Genomic DNA, 24,111 nt, shown 5'->3' on the forward strand with positions numbered 1-24,111 from the left:
CAGGAAGGAGGAAAGAAAGAAGGAACCAGGAATGAGGGCAAGACACAAGATACACGAGGTGGTATCCACTTGCAAAGGATGAACTTAAAATGTGCTCTAAGCTTGAGACATCAAGGAGAAAACTGTATTTAATTACAAAATTGACAGTATCTATGGGGAAAAAATGAAGCATTAGTAAAGAAGTCTATCAAGTTTTGATTTGCAATCTGAGAGGAAGAGAGGGGATCCTTTTAAAAGGAATGAACAACAAGCTCCCATCGTTACAGGAGACATAGCAAGGACTTACTCTCACCGTGTCTAATGATGTCCCTCAGAGAGCAGCTGACATATCGTCTGTGTTGTAAGAGGAGCCTCAGGAGTGGGAGAGAATTAGGTGTTGAATTACGAATAATGAAAGTTAAGAGCCCCAAGTATATCATTACAGTTTGTTATTTATTGAAAAATAGAAGGTAATAAAATAAATAGTACGGCACACAATATTTCTATGTTGTGATTTGTTTTAGAGCTTAACAAGCAGGAACGGCCAGTTAAAAATCCCTGAAATTCACGTGTGGCAGACTGGAAAGAACACTGGATTGAAGTGAAAGCCTGAGTTTGAGCTCCAGCTTCCCTAACTTTTTTTTTTTTTTTTAATTCAGTCTCTGTAGAGACTCTCAAACATTGCCAAGGCTGACTATATGTCACACCCTTTCAGCGTTAGAGAAAAGTTTTCAATTAGCAATAATTGCACCTCGGATAAACCTCATTAGCTAAGATAGAGCCACTGTGCAAAGCTGAGCTTCACTAACTTCTGTCTGATTTTGCTGGGACAGGTCATGGATGTTCCTACTGAGACCCAGATTTCACACCTGTAAAAAGGAGTTAATAATACCTATTCAGAAGGTTTTTCTGAAGATTAAGCAAAATATTGCATATAAACAGCTTTTCACTACATTATCTGAAATACTCATTTCTTCATATTATCTACAAATCTTTTAACTATTTTTTCAAGTATATTGAAAATTATTCTATAACTGCTCCACATGATAATTTATCTTTATGTGAATTCACAAATAGTTACATACATAGAGACCTACTGAAAGATATTTTAATTGTTATTATAATAATAATGCTCACAGTTATTTGAGTTCCTAGAATATGACCATCAAGCTAGTAAGTGCTTGATGTGTTTCACCCTCTGCAACCTGAAAACAATGTTTATAAAGCATAGGGGTATTATTCTACCCATTTTATAAGTTATGAAGTTAAAGAGAGAAAGTTACTGAGCTGCGGTTAGAAATGGGAGTTTGTTAAAGGAGAACAGGGCAAAACTAAAAGGCATTGTATGATGGAGGGGAGAAAAAAGAAATATTTAAATACAGAAAATGTCTGTTACACAACAAAATTAGACCCTTGAAAATTATTGGTACTTATTGATATCTGGTGTGAAATTCTTTTACAAGGACATATTTGAAGGCCAATTTAAAAAACTATGTTTGGTATCCAGTAAAAGTTTTCAGGAAACTTGTACAGCATCCCAGTCTTTAATGTTCAAAACTCTGGGAGCCCACACAGGCCTCTAGATCTGACATCCATCACCAAGAGGGCCAGGTTCTGCACCAAAGCCTTCCGATGGCTAATCTGAGCTTTAGGGTGACATTAAAAATCATCATACTTAGTTCCTAAATATTCGTATCTTGTTGTATATATTTTGGGAAGAATCCTTTCTTTTTTTCCTTTCAAAACAGAAGGTTAGTTTTTAAAAGTTCCCAAATAAAAATTCACCTTTACATAAATTCACACCTAGGTATCAGGAAGGACGCCATTTGCTTTGTTCATTTTGGGTTAAATTTTGTTCCAGGAAAGGAGAGAAGGAGAAATAGAGATCTACCTTGTATTCTGTCCAGGGGTTATGGAAACCCAAACAGACAACAAAATAGAATGCTGAATAACTTAATAATGCTACAAGTACTAAAGAAATGTAAGACATTATTATTTTACCTGGAACAGCAAGTAGGCTCATAAGATTATAATAGGCTAAATTAGTTGTATTAGTTTGCTAGGCCTGTCATAACAAAGTACCACAGACTTAAACAATAGAAATGAAATTTCTCACAATTCTGGAAGCCAGAAGTCCTAGATCAAGATGTTGGCAGGGTTGGTTTCTTCTGAGGCAACTATTTTGGTTTGCAGATGGCTGTCTTCTCCCTGTGTCTTTACATGACCTTCTCTCTGAGCCTGTCAGTATCCCAGTCTCCTCTTCCTATAAAAAACACCAGTCATATTGGATTAGGGCCCACCCTAATGACCTCATTTCAATCTAATTGCCTTTTCAAGACCCTATTTCCAAATACAGTCACATCTTGAGATACTTGGGGTTAGAACTTCAAATATGAATTTGGGGAGAGGGGAGATATGATATAGCCTGTAACATTAATATAGTGTAAACACAGGGAAAGAATGATATCACATGTTACAGCCTAAATATTTAAAAATAAATATTAAAAATAGCACTGTAAATACTGCATAGTAAACATATGTCAATAATGACCTTAAAATTCCTGAAGAATATCAATTTGCTTGTATGTCACAGTTGTAAAAGCCAGCTGCACAGGAGATTGGTTCTGTATTCCTCCCATCATCACCCAGCAATCCTTATGTGTTTATTGCTAGGAGCTGAGACTCAAAAGGGAAAGAATGTACAGACCCTAGGGACTTAATATCTAATTGCAGCAACAGTATGGATGTTTAAGAGAGAAAAAGAATAAATAGCAATACAAGTTTGCATGTCCTAAATTCCAAATGGAAGATTAGCTGTCTTCCTGATTCTGAGGTCATACCAGCCAGCACTGTGTTGATTTCTAAAGGATTCCAAGAGAAAACTAACATTATTTAAATATGCAGATAATTAGTGGGATAGAATTTCAAAAGAAGGAACAATAGCGATGAACCTTTTGAAGGCCCCTGATTCCAAACTACTTGCTCTTCCTTTACTTCTCAATGAAGAAGAAATAAAATGTTAAAAAATGTTCCCAATTATTTAAAAGTGCCATTATTTGGCATCCATTCAACTGAGGTTTTGCTATAATAGGGAATGATAATTAGATTAAGAGATTTTTTTTTCCTATACTTAGTTGATGTGAATTCAGCAAATACAGTTTACAACCCAAGAGAAAACAGGGCTGTGTTATTTTGACTACCTGAATCAGCCTTAATGTCTTTTTACTCGCATGAAGATTTGGCCAAAATCACTTCCCTATTTCACTGTCAAATGTGGGAGGGAGGACGGGGAACAACTTTTGTTACATTCTATGTGTAAACTATTAACAGAAGTCTCTGATGGAGTAGATTAAAAAATACAAAAATATATTACTATGATCAAAATAGTAAAGTATTTGATTTTGTGGGTAGAAGAACTTAGCACTGAATTAATTCGAGTTCCTGTTAGCATTTATCATAGTGAGTGAAGATAATGTCTTAGTTTTAAGCATATAGAGTCTGTCAAAAGAGGAATTTAGGGAAGTAGTGGTTAAATGCCCAAACTCTGGAATCACAGTGCCTAGACAGGAAGCCCCTAACTCACAACTTGCACGTCCTTGGGCAAATTGCTCTTTCTCTCTAATGCCTTACTTTTATTATCCACAAAAGAGGATAATAATGGCATCTGCCTTACAAAATAACCACAAGGATTTAGTTACAGAACACAGGAGGAAAATGCTTAGCACAAAATTTACAATAAATGTTAGCTATAATTGGTAGCCAATAACTTAGAATATATCTAACATTTTGCTTTCTAAATAATGGTTTTCAACCTCATGAGCACATCAGAATCATCTGAGATTTTTTTTTTTAACTCTAATACCTGGTCTTATCCCTAGAGATGTTGATTAAGTTGGCTTCGGGTGTGGCAAAGACATCTGTGAATTTTAATAATTCCCCAGGTAATTCCAAAATGCAGTTAAAGTTGAAAATATTTGATCCAAATAACCCACACAGATGTGTAGCATCAGACAGCTCTGTCAGTATCCAACGTAGTCTCAGAGTAACTTTCTCTAAACTGTCTTCTGTATAACTGGTCCACCAAGATGCTCCCTAAAATAAAATACAATAAAAAGTAACTTAGAGGAGCTTCAAGATGGCGGAGGAGTAAGAAGTGCAGATCACCTTCCTCCCCAAAATACATCAGAAATACATCTACATGTGGAACAACTCCTACAGAACACCCACTGAATGCTGGCAGAAGACCTCAGACCTCCCAAAAGACGCCCTCAGGCGACCTACACGCAGAGGAGGGGCCAAATCCAAAGCTGAATCCCCGGAGCTGGGCAAACAAAGAAGAGAAAGGGAAATTTCTCCCAGCAGCCAGGAGCAGCAGATTAAATCTGCACAGTCAAATTGATGTACCCTGCATCTGTGGAATACCTGAATAGACAACGAATCATCCCAAAATTGAGGTGGTAGACTTTCTGTGATTTTGTCTGTATAGCTTTGCTTTTACCATTGTCCTAGGGTTCTGTCTGTCAGTTTCTTTCTTTAATATAGTTTTTGGCACTTGTTATCATTGGTGGATTTGTTTTTTGGTTTGGTTGCTCTCTTATTTCTTTCTTCTTTTTTCTTTTATTACTTTTCAAAAAAATTTTTAATAATTATTTTTTATTTTACTAACTTTTTAATTAAATTAAATTTTATTTTATTTTATCTTCCTCTTTCTTTCTTTTTTTTCTCCCTTTTATTCTGAGCCATGTGGATGACAGGCTCTTGGTGCTCCAGCCACACATCAGGGCTCTGCTTCTGAGGTGGGAGAGCCAAGTTCAGGACACTGGTCCACAAGAGACCTCCCAGCTCCATGTAATATCAAATGGTGAAAATCTCGCAGAGATCTCCATCTCAATGCCAAGACCCAGCTCCACTCAATGACCAGCAAGCTACAGTGCGGGACACTCTATGCCAAACAACTAGCAAGACAGAAACACAAGCCCACCCATTAGCAGAAAAGCAGCCTAAAATCATAATAAGGTCACAGACACCCCAAAAAACACCACCAGACGTGGACCTGATGACCAGAAAGACAAGATCCAGCCTCATCCACCAGAACACAGGCACTAGTCCCCTCCACCAGGAAGCCTACACCACCCACTGAACCAACCTTACCCAATGGGGGCAGACACCAAAAACAACAGGAACTATGAACCTTCAGCCTGTGAAAAGAAGACCCCAAACAAAGTAAGTTAAGCAAAATGAGAAGACAGAGAAACACACAGCAGATGAAGGAACAGGGTAAAAACCCACTAGACCAAACAAATGAAGAGGAAATAGGCAGTCTACCTGAAAAAGAATTCAGAGTAATGATAGTAAATATGATCCAAAATCTTGGAAATAGAATGGAGAAAATACAAGAAACGTTTAATAAGGACAAAGAAGAAATAAAGAACAAATAAACAATGATGAACAACCCAATAAATGAAATTTAAAATTCTCTAGAAGGGATCAATAGCAGAATAATTGAGGCAGAAGAACAGATAAGTGACCTGGAAGATAAAATAGTGAAAATAACTACAGCAGAGAAGAATAAAGAAAAAAGAATGAAAAGAATTGAGGACAGTCTCAGAGACCTCTGGGACAACAGTAAATGCAACAACATTCAAATTATAGGGGTTCTGAAGAAGAAGAGAAAAAGAAGGGGACTGAGAAAATATTTGAAGAGATTATAGTTGAAAACTTCCCTAATATGGGAAGGAAACAGTTAATCAAGTCCAGGAAGCACAGAGAGTCTCATACAGGATAAATCTCAGGAGAAACACACCAAGACACAAATTATTCAAATGATCAAAAATTAAATACAAAGAAAAAATATTAAAAGCAGCAAGGGAAAAACAACAAATAACATACAAGGGAATCCTCATAAGGTTAACAGCATATCTTTCAGCACAAACTCTGCAAGCCAGAAGGGAGTGGCAGGACATATTTAAAGTGATGAAGGGGAAAAACCTACAACCAAGATTAGTCTACCAGGCAAGGATTTCATTCAGATTTGATGGAGAAATTAAAACCTTTACAGATAAGCAATAGCTAAGAGAATTCAGCACCACCAAATCAGCTTTACAGCAAATGCTAAAGGAACTTCTCTAAGCAGGAAACACAAGAGAAGGAAAAGACCTACAATAACAAACCCAAAACAATTAAGAAAATGGTAATAGGCACATACATATTGATAATTACCTTAAATGTAAATGGATTAAATGCTCCAACCAAAAGACATAGGCTGGCTGAATGGATACAAAAAAAAGACCCGTATATATGCTGTCTACAAGAGACCCACTTCAGACCAAGGGACACATACAGACTGAAAGTGAGGGGATGGAAAAATATATTCCCTGCAAATGGAAATCAAAAGAAAGATGGAATAGCAATTCTCATATCGGACAAAATAGACTTTAAAACAAAGACTATTGCAAGAGACAAAGAAGGACAGTACATAATGATCAAGGGATCAATCCAAGAAGAAGATATAACAATTGTAAATATTTATGCACCCAACATAGGAGCACCTCAATACATAAGGCAAATACTAAGAGCCATAAAAGGGGAAATTGACAGTAACAAAATCATAGTAGGGGAGTTTAACACCTCAATTTCACCAATGGACACATCACACAGAAAAAAATAAATAAGGAAACACAAGCTTTAAATGATCTTTTTTATTTTTTTTTGCCGTACGCGGGCCTCTCACGGCTGTGGCCTCTCCCGTTGCAGAGCACAGGCTCTGGACACACAGGCTCTGGATGCACAGGCTCAGCGGCCACGGCCCACGGGCCCAGCCGCTCCATGGCATGTGGGATCCTCCTGGACTGGGGCACGAACCCGCGCCCCCTGCATCGGCAGGCGGACTCTCAAACACTGAGCCACCAGGGAAGCCCTAAATGATCTTTTAAACAAGATGGACTTAATTGATATTTATAGGACATTCCATCCAAAAACAAGAGAATACAATTTCTTCTCAACTGCTCATGGAACATTCTCCAGGATAGATCATATCTTGGGTCACAAATCAAGCCTTGGTAAATTTAAGAAAATTGAAATCGTATCAACTATCTTTTCAGACCACAACACTATGAGACTAGACATCAATTATGGAAAAAATCCATAAAATATACAAACACATGGAGGCTAAACAATACATTATTTAATAACCAAGATATCACTGAAGAAATCAAAGAGGAAATCAAAAAATACCTAGAAATAGGGGCTTCCCTGGTGGCGCAGTGGTTGAGAGTCTGCCTGCCGATGAGGGGATGCTGGTTCATGCCCCAGTCCGGGAAGATCCCACATGCTGCGGAGCGGCTCGGCCCATGAGCCATGGCCACTGAGCCTGCGCGTCCGGAACCTGTGCTCCACTACGGGAGAGGCCACAACAGTGAGAGGCCCGCATACCGCAAAAAAAAAAAAAAAAAAAAAAAACCTAGAAACAAATGACAATGAAAACATGATGACCCAAAACCTATGGGATGCAGCAAAAGCAGTTCTAAGAGGGAAGTTTATAGCAATACAATCCTATCTCAAGAAACAAGAAACATCTCAAATAAACAACCTAACCTTACACCTAAAGCAATTAGAGAAAGAAGAACAAAAATACCCAAAGTTAGCAGAAGGAAAGAAATCATAAAGATCAGATCAGAAATAAATGAAAAAGAAATGAAGGAAATGATAGCAAAGATCAATAAAAGTAAAAGCTGGTTCTTTGAGAAGGTAAACAAAATTGATAAACCTTTAGCCAGACTCATCAAGAAAAAAAGGGAGAAGACTCAAATCAACAGAATTAGAAATGAAAAAGGAGAAGTAACAACTGACACTGCAGAAATACAAAGGATCGTGAGAGATGACTACAAGCAACTACATGCCAATAAAATGGACAACCTGGAAGAAATGGACAAATTCTTAGAAAAGCACAACCTTCTGAGACTGAATCAGGAAGAAACAGAAAATATGAACAGACCAATCACAAGCACTGAAATTGAAACTGTGATTAAGAATCTTCCAACAAACAAAAGCCCAGGACCAGATGGCTTCACAGGTGAATTCTGTCAAACATTTAGAGAAGAGCTAATATCTATCCTTCTCAGACTCTCCCAAAATATAGCAGAGGGAGGAACACTCTCAAACTCATTCTACAAGGCCACCATCACCTTGATGCCAAAACCAGACAAGGATGTCACAAAGAAAGAAAACTACAGCCCAATATCACTGATGAACATAGATGCAAAAATCCTCAACAAAATACTAGCAAACAGAATCCAACAGCACATTCAAGGGATCATACACCATGATCAAGTAGGGTTTATTCCAGGAATGCAAGGATTCTTCAATATATGCAAATCAATCAATGTGATACACCATATTAACAAATTGAAGGAGAAAAACCATATGATCATCTCAATAGTTGCAGAGAAAGCTTTCGACAAAATTCAACACCCATTTATGATAAAAACCCTGCAGAAAGTAGCCACAGAGGGAACTTATCTCAACATAATAAAGGCCATACATGACAAACCCACAGTCAACATCATCCTCAATGGTGAAAAACTGAAACCATTTCCTTTAAGATCAGGAATAAGACAAGGTTGCCCACTCTCACCACTCTTATTCAACATAGTTTTGGAAGTTTTAGTCACAGCAATCAGATAAGAAAAAGAAATAAAAGGAATCCAAATCGGAAAAGGAGAAGTAAAGCTGTCACTGTTTGCAGATGACATGATAGTATACATAGAGAATCCCAAAGATGCTACCAAAAAACTACTAGAGCTAGTCAATGAATTTGGTAAAGTAGCAGGATACAAAATTAATGCACAGAAATCTCCTGCATTCCTATACACTAATCATGAAAAATCTTAAAGTGAAATTAAGAAAACACTCCCATTTACCATTGCAACAAAAAGAATAAAATATGTAGGAATGAACCTACCTAAGGAGACAAAAGACCTGCATGCAGAAAATTAAAAGACATTGAAAGAAATTAATGATACAAATAGATGGAGAGAAATACCGTGTTCTTGGATTGGAAGAATCAACATTGTGAAAATGACTCTACTACCGAAAGCAATCTACAGATTCAATGCAATCCCTATCAAACTACCACTGGCATTTTTCACAAACTAGAACAAAAAAATTTACAATTTGTATGGAAACAGAAACGGTCCTGAATAGTCAAAGCAATCTTGAGAAAGAAAAACGGAGCTGGAGGAATCAGGCTCCCAGACTTCAGACTATACTACAAAGCTACAGTAATCAAGGCAGTACGGTACTGGCACAAAAACAGAAATATAGATCAATGGAACAGGATAGAAAGCGCAAAGATAAACCCACGCACATATGGTCATCTTATCTTTGATAAAGGAGGCAAGAATATACAGTGGAGAAAAGACAGTCTCTTCAATAAGTTGTGTTGGGAAAACTGGACAGCTACATGTAAAAAAATGAAATTAGAACACTCCCTCACATTATACACAAAAATAGACTCAAAATGGATTAAAGACCTAAATGTAAGGCCAGAAAATATCAAAGTCTTAGAGGAAAACATAGGCAGAACACTCTATGACATACATCACAGCAAGATCCTTTTTGACCCACCTCCTAGAAAAATGCAAATAAAAACAAAAAAACAAATGGGACCTAATGAAACTTAAAAGCTTTTGCACAGCAAAGGAAAACGTAAAGAAGACAAAAAGACAACCCTCAGAATGGGAGAAAATATTTGCAAATGAAGCAACCGAAAAAGGATTAATCTCCAAAATTTACAAGCAGCTTATGCAGGTCAATAACAAAAAAACAAACAACCCAATTCAAAAGAGCAGAAGGGCTAAATAGACATTTCTCCAAAGAAGATATACAGATTGCCAACAAACACATGAAAGAATGCTCAACATCATTAATCAGTAGAGAAATGCAAATCAAAACTACAACGAGATATCATTTCACACCAGTCAGAATGGCCATGGTCAAAAAATCTAGAAACAATAAATACTGGAGAGGGTGTGGAGAAAAGGGAACCCTCTTGCACTGTTGGTGGGAATGTAAATTGATACAGCCACTATGGAGAACAGTATGGAGGTTCCCTAAGAAACTAAAAATAGAACTACCATACGACCCAGTAATCCTACTACTGGGCATATACCCTGCGAAAACCATAATTCAAGAAGAGTCATGTACCACAATGTTCACTGCAGCTCTATTTACAATAGCCAGCACATGGAAGCAACCTAAGTGTCCATCAACAGATGAATGGATAAAGAAGATGTGGCACATATATACAATGGAATATTACTCAGCCGTAAAAAGAAACAAAATTGAGTTATTTGTAGTGAGGTGGATGGACCTAGAGTCTGTCATACAGAGTGAAGTAAGTCAGAAAGAGAAAAACAAATACCATATGCTAACACATATATATGGATTTTAAAAAAAAAGAAAAAAAATGGGCATGAAGAACCTAGGGACAAGACAGGAATAAAGTCGGAGACCTACTAGAGAATGGACTTGAGGATATGGGGAGGGGAAGGGTAAGCTGGGACAAAGTGAGAGAGTGGCATGGACATATATACACTACCAAATGTAAAATAGATAGCTATTGGGAAGCAGCCGCATAGCACAGGGAGATCAGCTCGGTGTTTTGTGACCACCTAGAGGGGTGGGATAGGGAGGGTGGGAGGGAGGGAGACGTAAGCAGGAAGAGATATGGGAACATATGTGTATATATAACTGCTTCACTTTGTTATAAAGCAGAAACTAACACACCATTGTAAAGCAATTATACTCCAATAAAGTTGTTTAAAAAAAAAAGTAACTTAAAAGGGATGGATACAGGGCTTCCCTGGTGGCGCAGTGGTTGAGAGTCCGCCTGCCGATGCAGGGGACACGGGTTCGTGCCCCGGTCCGGGAAGATCCCACATGATGCGGAGCGTCTGGGCCCGGGAGCCGTGGCTGCTGAGCCTGTGCGTCCGGAGCCTGTGCTCCACAACGGGAGAGGCCCCAACAGTGAGAGGCCCGCATACCGCAAAAAAAAAAAAAAAAAAAAAAAAAAGAGATGGATACAGAATCAACTAAGTTTTATTTTTTTGAAGTTATAACTCCCATTTTTATTAATAATATTTACTCATTTTAACAATATTTCTAAGTTTCAAGCCATGTAATTTTTTGGTTTTGTGTTCAAATGTAGACTTTTCACTCTTATACCTTCAGAGATGAGTTGCATAAATCAGTTGTGAAAAATACTAGATTCATCTGCTCTGACAATATTCCTTACTAGTCAATTAAAGATTTAGCTTAACTTCTAAAACTAAAACATACTGCACCTTTCTTTGTGAAAGAAGTAGTAGCCATTTTATTCAAGAGTACTGATGTCCAATTATAGATAATTTTATTACAAAATTGCCACTATTCAGAAACAAGACCAATAAGTCAAGACAATCATTAAGTCCTGCAAGAGAAGTGTGAATTAATAAATGTAACTGAGAACCACTAAGTCAATGAGTAATGACCATATCATATACTTTGCTCAGTTGTTTTAAAAATCATTCAGCTGTACTTGTGACAGAGGTCTATTATTCATGATGCCACTGGCATGACATCAGGCCCAATAGACCTACATAATAACTTTGATTGAATGCATAATTATTTAATTATTGTAAAGTTATTAAATACATAAAACTTTTACTGTGTCCATATGCAGAAAAGAGTTACCATGGCAGGCTGACACCACTCTCCTTAGAAAGGATTGCTTACAAGGCTGGCCCTTAGCTGGCATCAGAACCTGGATTTGGGGAGTGTTTCTGCCATTCCCTAATTGATGAGAGCCGCTCACTGCGCCTATAAACTGTCTGGATAAACCACATGGTTTGTGTTCAACACCTGCTTTCCTTCTGGGAGTCTGGAATTTTGGTACATGCTATGCAGAGGCTGCCACGTGACCGACTTCCAGTTAAAAGTCTGAGGACTGAGTCTCTAATGAGATCCCCCGGAGACAACATTTCACACGTTGTCACAATTCAACCATGGTGGAATTAAGCTCACGCTGAGTGACTCTACCAGGAGAGAACTCTAGGAAGCTTGTACCTGGTTTCCTCTGGACTTTGTCCCATGTGCCTTTTCCCTTGGCTGGCTTTGCTCTAGTAATCTTAGCCTCAGTATGACTACATACTTAGTATTATGAGTCTTTGTAGGAAATCACCAAACCCAGGGGTGGTCTTGGGGACCATGACACAGTCCAGTGTAGGTCCAAAGAAGAGGACCTGTGCCTTAAATCTCTTTATATTTCTTATAATATATAACGTATTCTTATACATAACAGATAATCATATTTTGTGATTTTATATATTATCCTCCTAATATACCCAAACCAGTCTAAAGATGTGTTGAATCTCTACTTCAGTGTGACTTAACATTGGTGAACCGGTTAAATGTCAAAAATATATGTGATAATACATGTACAATTCAAACAACAAATGAAAAGTTTTGGGCAGGTTCAAGTAACAGAGTTGGATAGAAGATTGATTACTTTGACCATTTACAGTCTGCAGCCCTCCAATTTGTTTTAATGATGTCTTGCTAGTTCTCTCCCTGCAAATATCCTAAAGAATATCCTGAGCATTCTTAATTTGAATTTCTTTTTTTGTTAATTTACCCATCTTTGGAATGTGTGACTGATAGAGAGGGCAGGCATTTTATCAAGCTTCTGTGTTATTTAACGACAGTTCTGTGATGTGTCAAATAAACAATCCATGCTTCTTTATACTTTATACAATTCCTTTAGAACCAATCTTACCTATTGGCCAATAGATCAAAAAGACTGCCACAGAAAACACTGATACAAAAGAAACATTGAAATATGATCAAAGAAGGCCCAAGGGATGAAAGGAGTCAGTGAGTTGGAGAATATATCCAGGTTAAAGAAAGTTCCAGGCCACCCCTGATGTCAAAGTACTTTTCTAGTCTTGATCTTGAACTTGTTCAGAACATCTCTCTTGGGCCTTTTCTCTCATTATTTTGGGGATCAAAACATCTTTTTCGACATGTCTGAGATGCTGCTCTGCGGGGTCGAGCGCCATGTCTGTGCGCAAAAGGCGGCAGACGCGTGGCCGCCCCTCAACTGTTTGATAATATGCATATCTCTTGAAGATTCACTTTTCACCTAGTATATTAAAATACTGGAGAAGTTCTGCTTCAAGTAAACGTGTTTATTGCTGATGAACTCAGATTTCCCCCAAGTTTTTCATAATAAGAAAATCCTGGGGCTTCCCTGGTGGCGCAGTGGTTGAGAGTCCGCCTGCCGATGCAGGGGACACGGGTTTGTGCCCCGGTCCGGGAAGATCCCACATGCCGCGGAGTGGCTGGGCCCGTGAGCCATGGTCGCTGAGCCTGTGCTCCGCAACGGGAGAGGCCACAACAGTGAGAGGCCCGCGTACCGCAAAAAAAAAAAAAAGAAAAAAAAAAAGAAAATACTTCCTTGAGGAATATTTAACTTTCTGCTCTACAACATAATGGTAAATGTCACCACTATGTTACCATAGTGGTAAACTATCACTCCTATTTTCTACAATATCAATTAATTAATAATTGTGTAATTAATACGTTTATTAACATCTACTAACCAGGCCCTGAGCTAGGTACTGGGAATTTAAAGCTAAAAGGCACAAGGTTTGGCCATTAGAATCACCCATGGGGCATTTTTTTTAGTGTACATGTATCTGGACTTCACACCAGGCCTACTAATCTATGCGAGCGGACCTGCCAAGATGTATTCTTTAACCTTTTACTAGGATTCTGGTAATGAACTGGGTTTGGAAACTGATCCGTAACCTAGTTTTTCATATTAAGCCAACCTAGTTCTGTTCTATTTTGCAAATATCAACGTAGAAAACAAAGTTCAAAAGAGAAACTATCGAATAATCATAGAAAAAGAAAGGAAACTAAAGAGGATAGACAAGAAAGGAGATAGAACAGCACCATGGAGATGCAGTGCAACTGAGCAGTGTGCTTGCGTGCTGCAACGTGTGTGCCTGTGCTTGACTGTGCGTGTGTGTGTGTGTGCACCCACACGTGATGAGATTGATGACACTGGCTGGGGAGGGAGCAAGAAAATAGGTACACTCTAGGTCCTCCACGGGCTAAGAACAGATCTCTATCCTTTATCAGAGTCATAACAAACACCTCCTATACCTTAGCTAAAGACATTGAGGGGAGTGGAAGAGGAGGAAAACTGTATAGGAGGAGTAAGATGATTATAAACTTGGGAACTGAATAGTTTAGGACAATGGACTTCAAACTTGTTCTGATGGCAGAATTGTTAGGAATCAGCTTGCTCTTTGAGGAATGATATGAAATACTGATGGGCTCAGAATATACAGACACACTTTTTTCTAAGTCAGGCATTACCATTTCCTAGTGAAAGCAGGTGATAGGGTGCAAGGTAAATACAAAGGAAAGGACTTTTGAGAATGTTACTGTGCTTCCTAGAATACAACTCTATTAAAGGTGGGACCTTAAATACTGCACGGTCTCATTTAGACACGGAATCCATTTTTAAAACAGCTAAACTTAGAGAAACAGAGAGTAGAAGGGTGGTTGCCAGGGACTGGTGGATGGGAAATGGGGAGCTATTGGTCAAATGTCACAAACTTCCAGTTATACGATGAATATGTTCTGGGGTTGTAATGTACAGCATGGCGATTACAGTTAACAATACTATATCATGTACTTGAAAGTTGCTAAGAGAGTAGATCTTAAATGTTCCCACCACAAAAAAGTAGTTTTGTGAAGTGATGGATGTTATGTGTACCAAGTCATAATGTCATACACCTCAAACTTACACAAGTGCTTCTCAGTAAAGCAAGAAAATGTGGTGGGTTCTTATTGGGTTTCAGCTTTTATATCTTGGTGTTCCTTAAAGAGTTTGACTTTTAGGTGATATGCTTAACTACATCTCAGATTAAAACATTACTTTCTAGAATTGAGTCAGAGAAATTGTCCACCTTACTTCTGGAATTCTGTGGGGGAAAATATGCCCATTGTCCGAACATTAGATGTTATGGGTCTAAGAGCACAACTTCAATATTAGACAGACATGGTAGATACAATACAGATGTTGGAATTTGTATTTTGAGGAAGAATACCTGGATATTTTAGGAAGAAGGAGTGGATCTTTTTAGGAAGAAAGCCAGATCTTTATGACATTATGTGTAACCTTCAAAATTCACTTATGAAGTTGTGAAATGAAAATTAATTTAAAACTCAACTTCTATAGACATATAATTTCAATAGAAAGAAGACGTCACCATCAGAGCTACTCATATGGGTTTAGGGATGCTGCCCCATACTTCCTCAGAGATGAAAGGCCCGAAACATGGCTGCCATCTTGTGGTTCACAATTAAGTAGGCTTTGGAAATACTCACAGTGGCTACTTTCTGCCAGAAAACAAAGACTTTCAGACAACACTGGACCTGGGATAGGAGCAGAGGCTTAAAGTCTTGGATACTCATGGAATCCAGATGCTGCAAAAGTGTTAGTTTCTAAATGCTGAGAAATGGCAGAGATTAAGTGAGGAACTATTGGGAGGATTCTCTGATATAAAGTGATCTTGACTTGATTTCTTTGGAAGATACCTAGAACAAATGTATAGCAGAGTGGATAGGGGCTGGGATCTAGGGTTGCAAGTCAATAAGAGGGTTGAAAGTGCTCCAGCCCTGTGTTCACTATGAGCCTTTCATCAGCAGACAGAAGAATGCGACTTGAAGGACAGGTCTTGTTCTACTTCAAAGTTGAAGAGGAAACAAATTATAGCCAAGATTTATTAAGCAAACTTGGACTTCTTTGTAACCCAAAAAGATCTCTCTGATTTTCTCTGTGGCTATCTTGGCCACACACCAAAAACAAGTTTGAGTGATGGAGCTCAGGGTCAAGATGCTGGGAAGATTTTAGCAGATGGGAAGGGTTTTCCAGTCTCTAGTAGCTCAGGATAACTTCATTCTTCAACCTTTGAATAAAATTTCCTACAATCCTACGAAGCCCAGTTTTGGATTGAAGGCTGAATGCCTTGATTTACTTTTACTATGCAGGAGCATATCATAATGAAATTCCCTATAAGCAACTGGATACTTGCCCCTAGCGTTTAGCAGACACCAACCATGAATGAAACAAATCCAGTAACTACATGAACGGGTGTCAAAGAAATATGTTTTAATTGTTATTGTTATTTGAGAGAGGAAAAGTGCTAAGTGAAAGGCATCAGAGAAGCTGTGGGGACATGAAAATTGTGGAGGAAACAAGAAGGGGTTTAGGAAATATTAAAGTGAGCTTTGAATTAGGGTGCATTTCATGTTCCTAAAGAGATACAAATGAAGATTGAATTCTTTACTAATGCTTTGGCTTGGACTAAATGTGGGACACATAATTTTGGAATTTGTGTCTAGGTTATAGAAGAGTTGTTGAGTCCCATCTACGTTGGGCAGGCGCTGGGTCAGGTACATACTTCACATAAATTACTCCATTTCCTTTTCAGAACAATTTTATGAAGCAGAGAGAGGTAACTTCCTCTAGTAAGTGGCATAATTAAAATTTCAAACTAGGCTGGACTGACTCTATAGCACATGTTATTTCCACTACGCCGGGAAATCATGAATCATTCTCTGCTGATGTATGTTTTTTATTATGTCTAACTAGGAGCAGACTTTCAGAAGCAGCTGACAGTAGTTATTCACTGTTAGAAGCAGCAGCTTAGTAAAAATGATTACCATGTATATTTGGTAAACATTATTATTCAGGTAAACAATACTAAAAACCTCATTCAGCAGGTCAATTCATTCACATACTTTGGCTGCATTTTGCAGCCCACTCATCATGATTGGCCATCATGATAAACTACTTTTCAAACGAATTAAATATTTCATAGGGCACACAGAAACATTTCTGGTCAACTCGTTTCCATTATTAAAATGTGTCTTTAAATTTTTTTCTACCTTTTCCATGTTGTATAATGAAGCAATGGAACATTTTATATCAAGTACAGTTTTGTCAAGAGCTGGGTCAATTTCAAGGCTCCTTTTAAGGAAAAATTTAGTCCTTCCAAAAGGTACTCCCTTGGCCCACTTCCATGTGCAAGTGGGCTGGCTTACTGAAAGAAAATATATTTTGAGTTCTTAAACTTCTACACCATAATATTAATTCTGCATCACCTACATCTAGTTGGTAAAGCCTATGGATCTTTTTTCAGTTAATAATACAAAGAAATGACTCATGGTGGCTTTCATTCTATCTCACTTGAGATTAACTATTCGTCTCTCAAGATTCTCTAAGCTTCATCCTCTAATAAGCGGCATTACCAGAAATCCACATGCCTGGACTCTATTCTCACAGCTCTCTGAAGCATTGTTGAATGATACACGATGTCTGCACACACGTGGGTTCCTGTTCTAGATTCTCCATGTATTAAATATGTGACCCTCAGAAAATTACTTCATTTCCTTAAGTCCAGTTTCCTCACTGGTAAGATAATTTTGGAAATTCAATTCAATTCGGCAAATATATTTAGAATATCTGTTAGGCCCTATGCTTTGTGCTGGAGTCAGATATAAAAAAATTCCTTCATTATTGACCCAGTATTTATTCTGAGCACATACTCTATGTCAGTCATTGTCCTAAGGGCTAAGGATAAATCTTTGAACCAGGCTGACAAATTTCCTGTCCTCATAGCTTATATTTTAGTAAAATATTCAGAAAATAAGCAAGGAAATCAAGAACTAATTCAATATGAATTCAATAAGTGACAGGAACTACGAAGAAAATAAAGCAGAAGGATCAGGTGACTTTGTGGGAATATGGCTGCTTTAGAAACAGTAGCCAGAAAAGATTCCATCTAGGAGGCAGACATTTGACAGAGATATGAATGGTAAGAAAAGTTGATCAAGAAATCAGAGAGGAACAAAAGTATAATTTCAGTAAGTGCTAGGATTGAAGTATACAGTAGAAATTTCTTGGGAGGATGTGTTTAAGCAATGTAAAATTGCCTCAGATGAAGTTGTGCCCAAATAGATACTCACCAAATGTTAGCCATCTTTTCTCCCTTTAAGACTTAACATGGCGTCCTTCTCCTTTAATCAGTGCAAGAGAAAACTACTCGAATCTTCATGATGACTCAGGATCAGAAAACACTTGCTCTAATTAGATGTCTAGGAGTGTATGCCTTCTTTTTTGAGACAATAAAATTACATAATGTCACAGACTTCCCTTTTCGCTTCTACTAGCTATGGTGCTTGGCTTCTGCCCCAAACCTCTATTTCCTGTTGTGTCTTTATTTGCAATTATCTGTATTGTTTTAATGTCCTAAGCTATCTTGACCTTTTTTATATCTAGACAGGGAATAAATTTTTTTTAAACACAAAAAACATGTTCACATACTGCAGTTATTTTTGTGTCGGTATTTAGAAGAAGTGCTTGTTGTTTGAAGCAGAAAAGCAGTCCTAGTATTGTCTTTTTCCACATAGGCCTCATTTCCAATATCTTGGATATGACAGAGGAAAGAAGTTATTAGATAGATTTTCTTTTACCCACTGTTACTTTACCATAAGATACTTGGCAGTTTTTTCTTGGCACATAATCTATAGTAAAACTTTATTAATGCAACCTTATTGGAGTAGAAGGCAATGTATGCCATTAATAAACTGAAATACAGTCTATCTTTAAACACATGTTAACTTAGTGGTTAAGAACATGCACTTTGTACCTAGACACACTGAAGATTGAATACTGTTTCCTGCACTTGCCGACTGTGACCTTGGTGTGTGTTTCAATCTCTCTGGGTCTCATCTGTACAATATGAGATATAATACCTACCTCATGGGATTCTATGGAGGCTGAGGATATTATATATGTCAAACAAGGTAGTAGAGGATAGAGGATATTATATATGTCAAACAATGTAGTTGACATATTATATATGTCAAACAATAAGAGTGCTTAGCAAAATATCCGGTAATAGCAAATATCCAAAATAGAAATTATTATCCAGATTTCATATCAGTTTCATCACGTGTTCTATGGAGAAAAATGAAGTCTTCCAAGATTAATAATTTTTGCCATGAATTATATTATATCAACAACCAGAGTTCTCAGAATTCCTCTACCTCATCATAATTCAAGCGCAAGCAATAGGACGGGTGCGAACAGAGTCTAACCATAAAAAATCCAATTATATCCATATAGCTAGATAGAGGCTGGGGGGCTAGTCATGGGAGAGAGACCAAGGGTTAGTGTTCAATGTGACGAAATGGGAAAATTCAACTGAAGATAAGCCTAGAAACACAAGAGACAGGCAGGATGTGAGTATGTTCGTTAAAGTGATGGAACTAAGCCTAAGACTCAGATCATCTTAAATCTGCATGGGCACGTGGGCACTCAGGGAAGTGGCAGCATTTGCTGGAGAGTGGGGCAGGTGGGTGGACTGGGATTGGCTTGATCCAATGGGCACAGGGAAGCTCTAGTAGAGAAAAATGGACCCAGGGAAAATAGTATCAGTCACTGCAGGGATTCAGGCATGAAAGTAAGATTCCAGGCTGCAAATCAGAGGACCTAAACAAGCCTTGATTCAGGGCTCATCCTGTAACCGCATATCTTTTCCCTCCAGAGAAAAAGACATGTTCCAGAATCCAGCATGAGGTTAAATGGCCTCAGCAGTAAAATTTCTCAGTAAAGGGGTAGAAGCCCTGTAGCTTAACAAGTCAAACAATATATAGAGACAAGTTTGAAAGCACTGAGAATGGCTGTTGTATAAGGTTTTCATCCATTCAGGATTTTACACAGGTGGTATACACAGCAAGGTGAGGTTGATTAATTTTCTGATGCCTGTTATTTTCTTCTTGTAATTTCCTACTCACCGATTCAATTTCTATTTCTCCAATTTTTAAAACTTGATGTATAAAGTCCTAAGGAACCAGATTAGCACCAAAAAGCAAAGGTAACACCTTGGATGGCTGGAATAGCAAGACATCTCAATCTTCTTTCTATTTATATATGTGCAAAATAAATAAATAAAACTCTTAACCACCTGAAAGATTATCTTCTGCCTGAGGAATTTTCTGTCTATAATATGACACTGATAAAATTTCCAAGAGAAATATGTTTACTGTACGTAGTGACTGGGCTAGAAAAGAATAGAAACCCTAGTCCTTTGGCGAAGATACAGCCATAGAGATGATGGATGTCTGGAACAGGAAGAAGCCTCCATTAAACCAGTCACAGTTGACACCCTGTTCCAGCACATAATGTTTGACACTTACTCACAGGTTACTAAAATGATTATGTGCTCAAGAGTGAACCCATGCCAGCAAACCAAACTTTCACTGATGAAAAGAGAGCCTGTTATTTTAAACGTTGATTCAAAGAGATTCAGCTTTAAAGTTAGTATAGTTTATATTAATAAAAGCAAGGGAACTTTTAGCACTGACACACAATAAATAAATTGATAGCCAACTTGTTTTGTTCTCTATGCTGTCAGCAGTGAAATCAAATTAGATTTAACAAAAACTTATATAGTATTGATGCAGTGTGATTCAGACTAATCAAATTATGATTCACTAATTAAAAAAAAAAGTTGTAATCCTCTTTCACATAAGGTAAACAGGGATGCCAGGAAGGTTTGACATGTCAATCAAGTAATGAAAAATAAAAAATATTGTCATATTTCCTAAAGAAAAAATCATAATCAATTTTGCTTACATATTCTCTTGTAGTTGTATAAATTGGATGACAACTTTGACTGTAACTCAACTTTTAATCACTAGCGGAAACAACTGGAGACAGCATATGAGACCCTGTCCCTCCTCCTGGGCAGAGGGAGATTAAGTTTCCCATGGGCAGAGTTGGGAGTGGCAGCACTAGAGCTTCTTGAATTTTCCTAGACAAGGATGGATTCTGAGTTTAGGAGCCAAGAGTCCAAGAAGATAGCAAGAGGCTCTGACAACAGGTCCGAGCACAGAGGGATGACAGGGAAGACGGTGTCTGCCATTTGCATGCTTTGTGTAGGGGCCACTCTTCAACACTGCCCTCCTGGGCTCTTCTAACACATAGAAAACGAAGGAGACTTGAGGATGGGTTAGTATCCTATAAGAATGTCCAAATCTCCTGTATCTTTGACTCACACTTTCTCAATCAACACAAATCAATAAACACTTACTGCACTCCCAAGGACCTTGGAGTACAAAGGAGGTCAAAATGTGGTTTATGCTATGGAAGAATTTTTGGCTGGTAGAAAAGGGAGAAATATAAATGCAAAACAATACAGTGACACACATGCTATGTGCTTTGTTGGAGTCTATGTTTAGGACCAGAACCCTTGGGTGAGGTATATGGCTGTTCTGTGCCATTTCCACCAGTGAGAAACTTTAGAGCAATTTGGAAAGTGGTAAATTGTTCTCACACTTTTTTTTTTTTTAAAGCATTTCTGTACCCTTTCTAGGGTTCCCAAGCCTGAAAAATCCTCATGGCCCCCAACTGCACTTTCTTTTAAAACTCTACCATAGTTTCCTTCACACTTACAAGAGAACTTAAGTTCCTTTCTCTGGTTGATAAAGTCTATAAGACCTAGCCCCAACTTCCTCTCCAAGCTCATCTCACTGATTCATTAGATTTCAGACACTCTGGTCCTCTAGCACAGTCCCTCTCAAACTTTAATGAGCATACAAATCACCTGAGGTCTTGCTAAAACTGTAGACTTTTGCTCGTGAAGATTTTTATTCAGTCAGTCTGGAGAAGGGGACGAAATTCTTGCATCTGTAATAAGCTCCAAGGTGATGCAGATGGTGCTGGTCCTGGGACCACACTGTAAGTAGCAAGGTGCCAGCTCATTCCTGACACTGACAGGCTACAGTATACCACTATGAGTAACAGTGCAATTCACCAAGCTCGTTCTCCCCTTGGAAACACGGTGCTTGTTGTTCCTTCTGCCAGGAACTTGCTTCCCCCCATATCTTTGTCTAGCACCTTTTGTCACGTAGGTATCTGCTCAAATGTCAGCTCCAGAGAAAGATCTTTTTTAATAACCCTATCTAAAGTGGCCCATCCAATCACTGATCTGTAACAATCAATGCTTTTTCCTATTTTATTTTCTTAATTACACTGGCACCCTCTGAATTTTCTTTACTTATCTGTTCATTTCCTTGTAAGTTCCATGAAACAGTGGCATGGCCTGTGCTGTTCAGCACAGTATCTCAGCACATAAAACAATACCTGATCCACAGGGTTGGCTTTATGGGTACATAACCTGTGCAGTTGCACTTGGCCTTCTACTTAGTTTAACGCTCTGTCACCATCTAGACAATAATAATTTTATCTTTCAACTTGTGCTTTTCAAGTAAAGGGTAATGGGACAATGAGGCATGTTTGTGAGCAGAGGAAATGCACTCAACATATATGTCTTCTTTTCTTTGCTGCCCTATTCTCACATCATGTTTGTGATGCCTCACGAGCACAAAATTCTGATGGACCCACGTACATGGGCATTCAACAAGACTCAAAGTGATTACAAGGTGAGTTTCTTACCTACTTACTTACAAGGTAAATGGGGTGTTGACAGCCCCACGTGGCCATGCTTTCTATCTAAGCCAGAACTTGCTTCAAAAATACAAAGAGCAATGGTGTTCTAAGAAACATGAATGGTCAAGGACATTTATTAAACTTATTACTCTATTTGGTTCTTCCTCACTCAGTACAAAAGGCGACAGTGCTAGTAGAATGTGCACATATAAAAAAGTGAAATAAAAACAGTTGAGTTAGTTTTGTGTAGTATCTCTACTGTTCTATTACAAACTACATATATGCATGTATGTAGTAAATCTGGATATGGATTAAATGCTCTTACACTTTCATTTAAAACTGGCATTGCACAACATAAAGATGAATCATAAAATTCATGCTAATAATTTAAAATTTTAATTTTTTCTTAATTAGAATAAATTGCAAAAAAAAAAAAAAAGCCATGACACATCAAAAGAGAGAACAGTGAAGAAAGAAAAGGCTTCATATTTTCATACTTTTAATGGCACTTTTCCTGCTTTTTGAACAAGGAACCAACATTTTCATTCCCTGCTGGATGCCAAAAATTGTGCAGCTTATCCTATTGATGCATAGAAGTACTTGGTGAATGAGTAGAAGTGTGCATTTACTGTGTGGCTGGCGCTATGCTGCATAGATGATCTTATTTTATCTGGACAATAACCTTTTAAAATAGATGTTACTGTTTTAACAGATGAGAAAACAAAGGCTTGGAAAGATTAAGTAATTTAGCTAATATCTGAAAGGCTATTAGTAAAGAAGCTAGGGTTCAAACTAGGATTCAGGTCTGCAGGATCCCAAAGCCCATCTCTTGATGACTCTGCTGTAATTTCTCCCAGAAGCCAGTCTCATTCCAGTCTTCCCTTGGGCTACTGGAGTGCTCCAGAATGGGTCCAAGGTTCTATTCCAAACCAAAAGGAAACAAGAATGCTGACCTCCTTTCCACCTTGATCCCAAGGACTCTCAGAAGTCTTTATTTCTGTGTCTATACCTAGATTGTCATATGGACCCATGTAAAGAATTCACAGTTGAGTAGGTTCCAGACGCCAATTAAAGCGAATTTCCCAGAGTATCTCGGTATTTGTGCCTCAGAGACTGGGGAAACTTTCAACCTTATTTTGACACTTTATTTAGCCCTCCAAGATGAAGACCATTTCATTAGGGTCTTTTAAGTATTTCTAGCTATATTCTAGAGCACCAAGAAACAATGTCTTTCAGCAGTTTTAATCTTTTTGCCCAAATCTCACTGGTAAATATATTTTACTGGTGTTGAATAAAAGTCTCTGCCTGGATAGCCATGCTGTTTAAAATATTTTAAATAGGGCTTCCCTGGTGGCGCAGTGGTTGAGAGTCCACCTGCCAATGCAGGGGACTCGGGTTCGTGCCCTGGTCTGGGAGGATCCCACGTGCCGTGGAGCAGCTGGGCCCGTGAGCCATGGCCGCTGAGCCTGCGCGTCCGGAGCCTGTGCTCCGCAGCGGGAGAGGCCACAGCAGTGAGAGGCCCGCGTACCGCAAAAAAAAACACAAATATATATATATATATA

The 24,111-nt window shown here is 38.2% G+C and overlaps 1 non-coding gene across 1 annotated transcript; it reads right to left on the reverse strand.

Annotated features, from left to right (window-relative positions):
• Positions 1–638: 638 nt before the first annotated feature.
• On the reverse strand, positions 639–775 carry LOC113618603 (U4 spliceosomal RNA). The gene has a single exon (XR_003432042.1). It is a non-coding gene; the product is annotated as a U4 spliceosomal RNA (small nuclear RNA).
• Positions 776–24,111: the final 23,336 nt, after the last annotated feature.

The sequence above is a fragment of the Aethalodelphis obliquidens genome, unplaced genomic scaffold (genome assembly GCF_003676395.1).
Source record: "Aethalodelphis obliquidens isolate GAN/ISIS:26980383/991018 unplaced genomic scaffold, ASM367639v1 scaffold5, whole genome shotgun sequence".
Taxonomy (NCBI): Eukaryota; Metazoa; Chordata; class Mammalia; order Artiodactyla; family Delphinidae; genus Aethalodelphis; species Aethalodelphis obliquidens.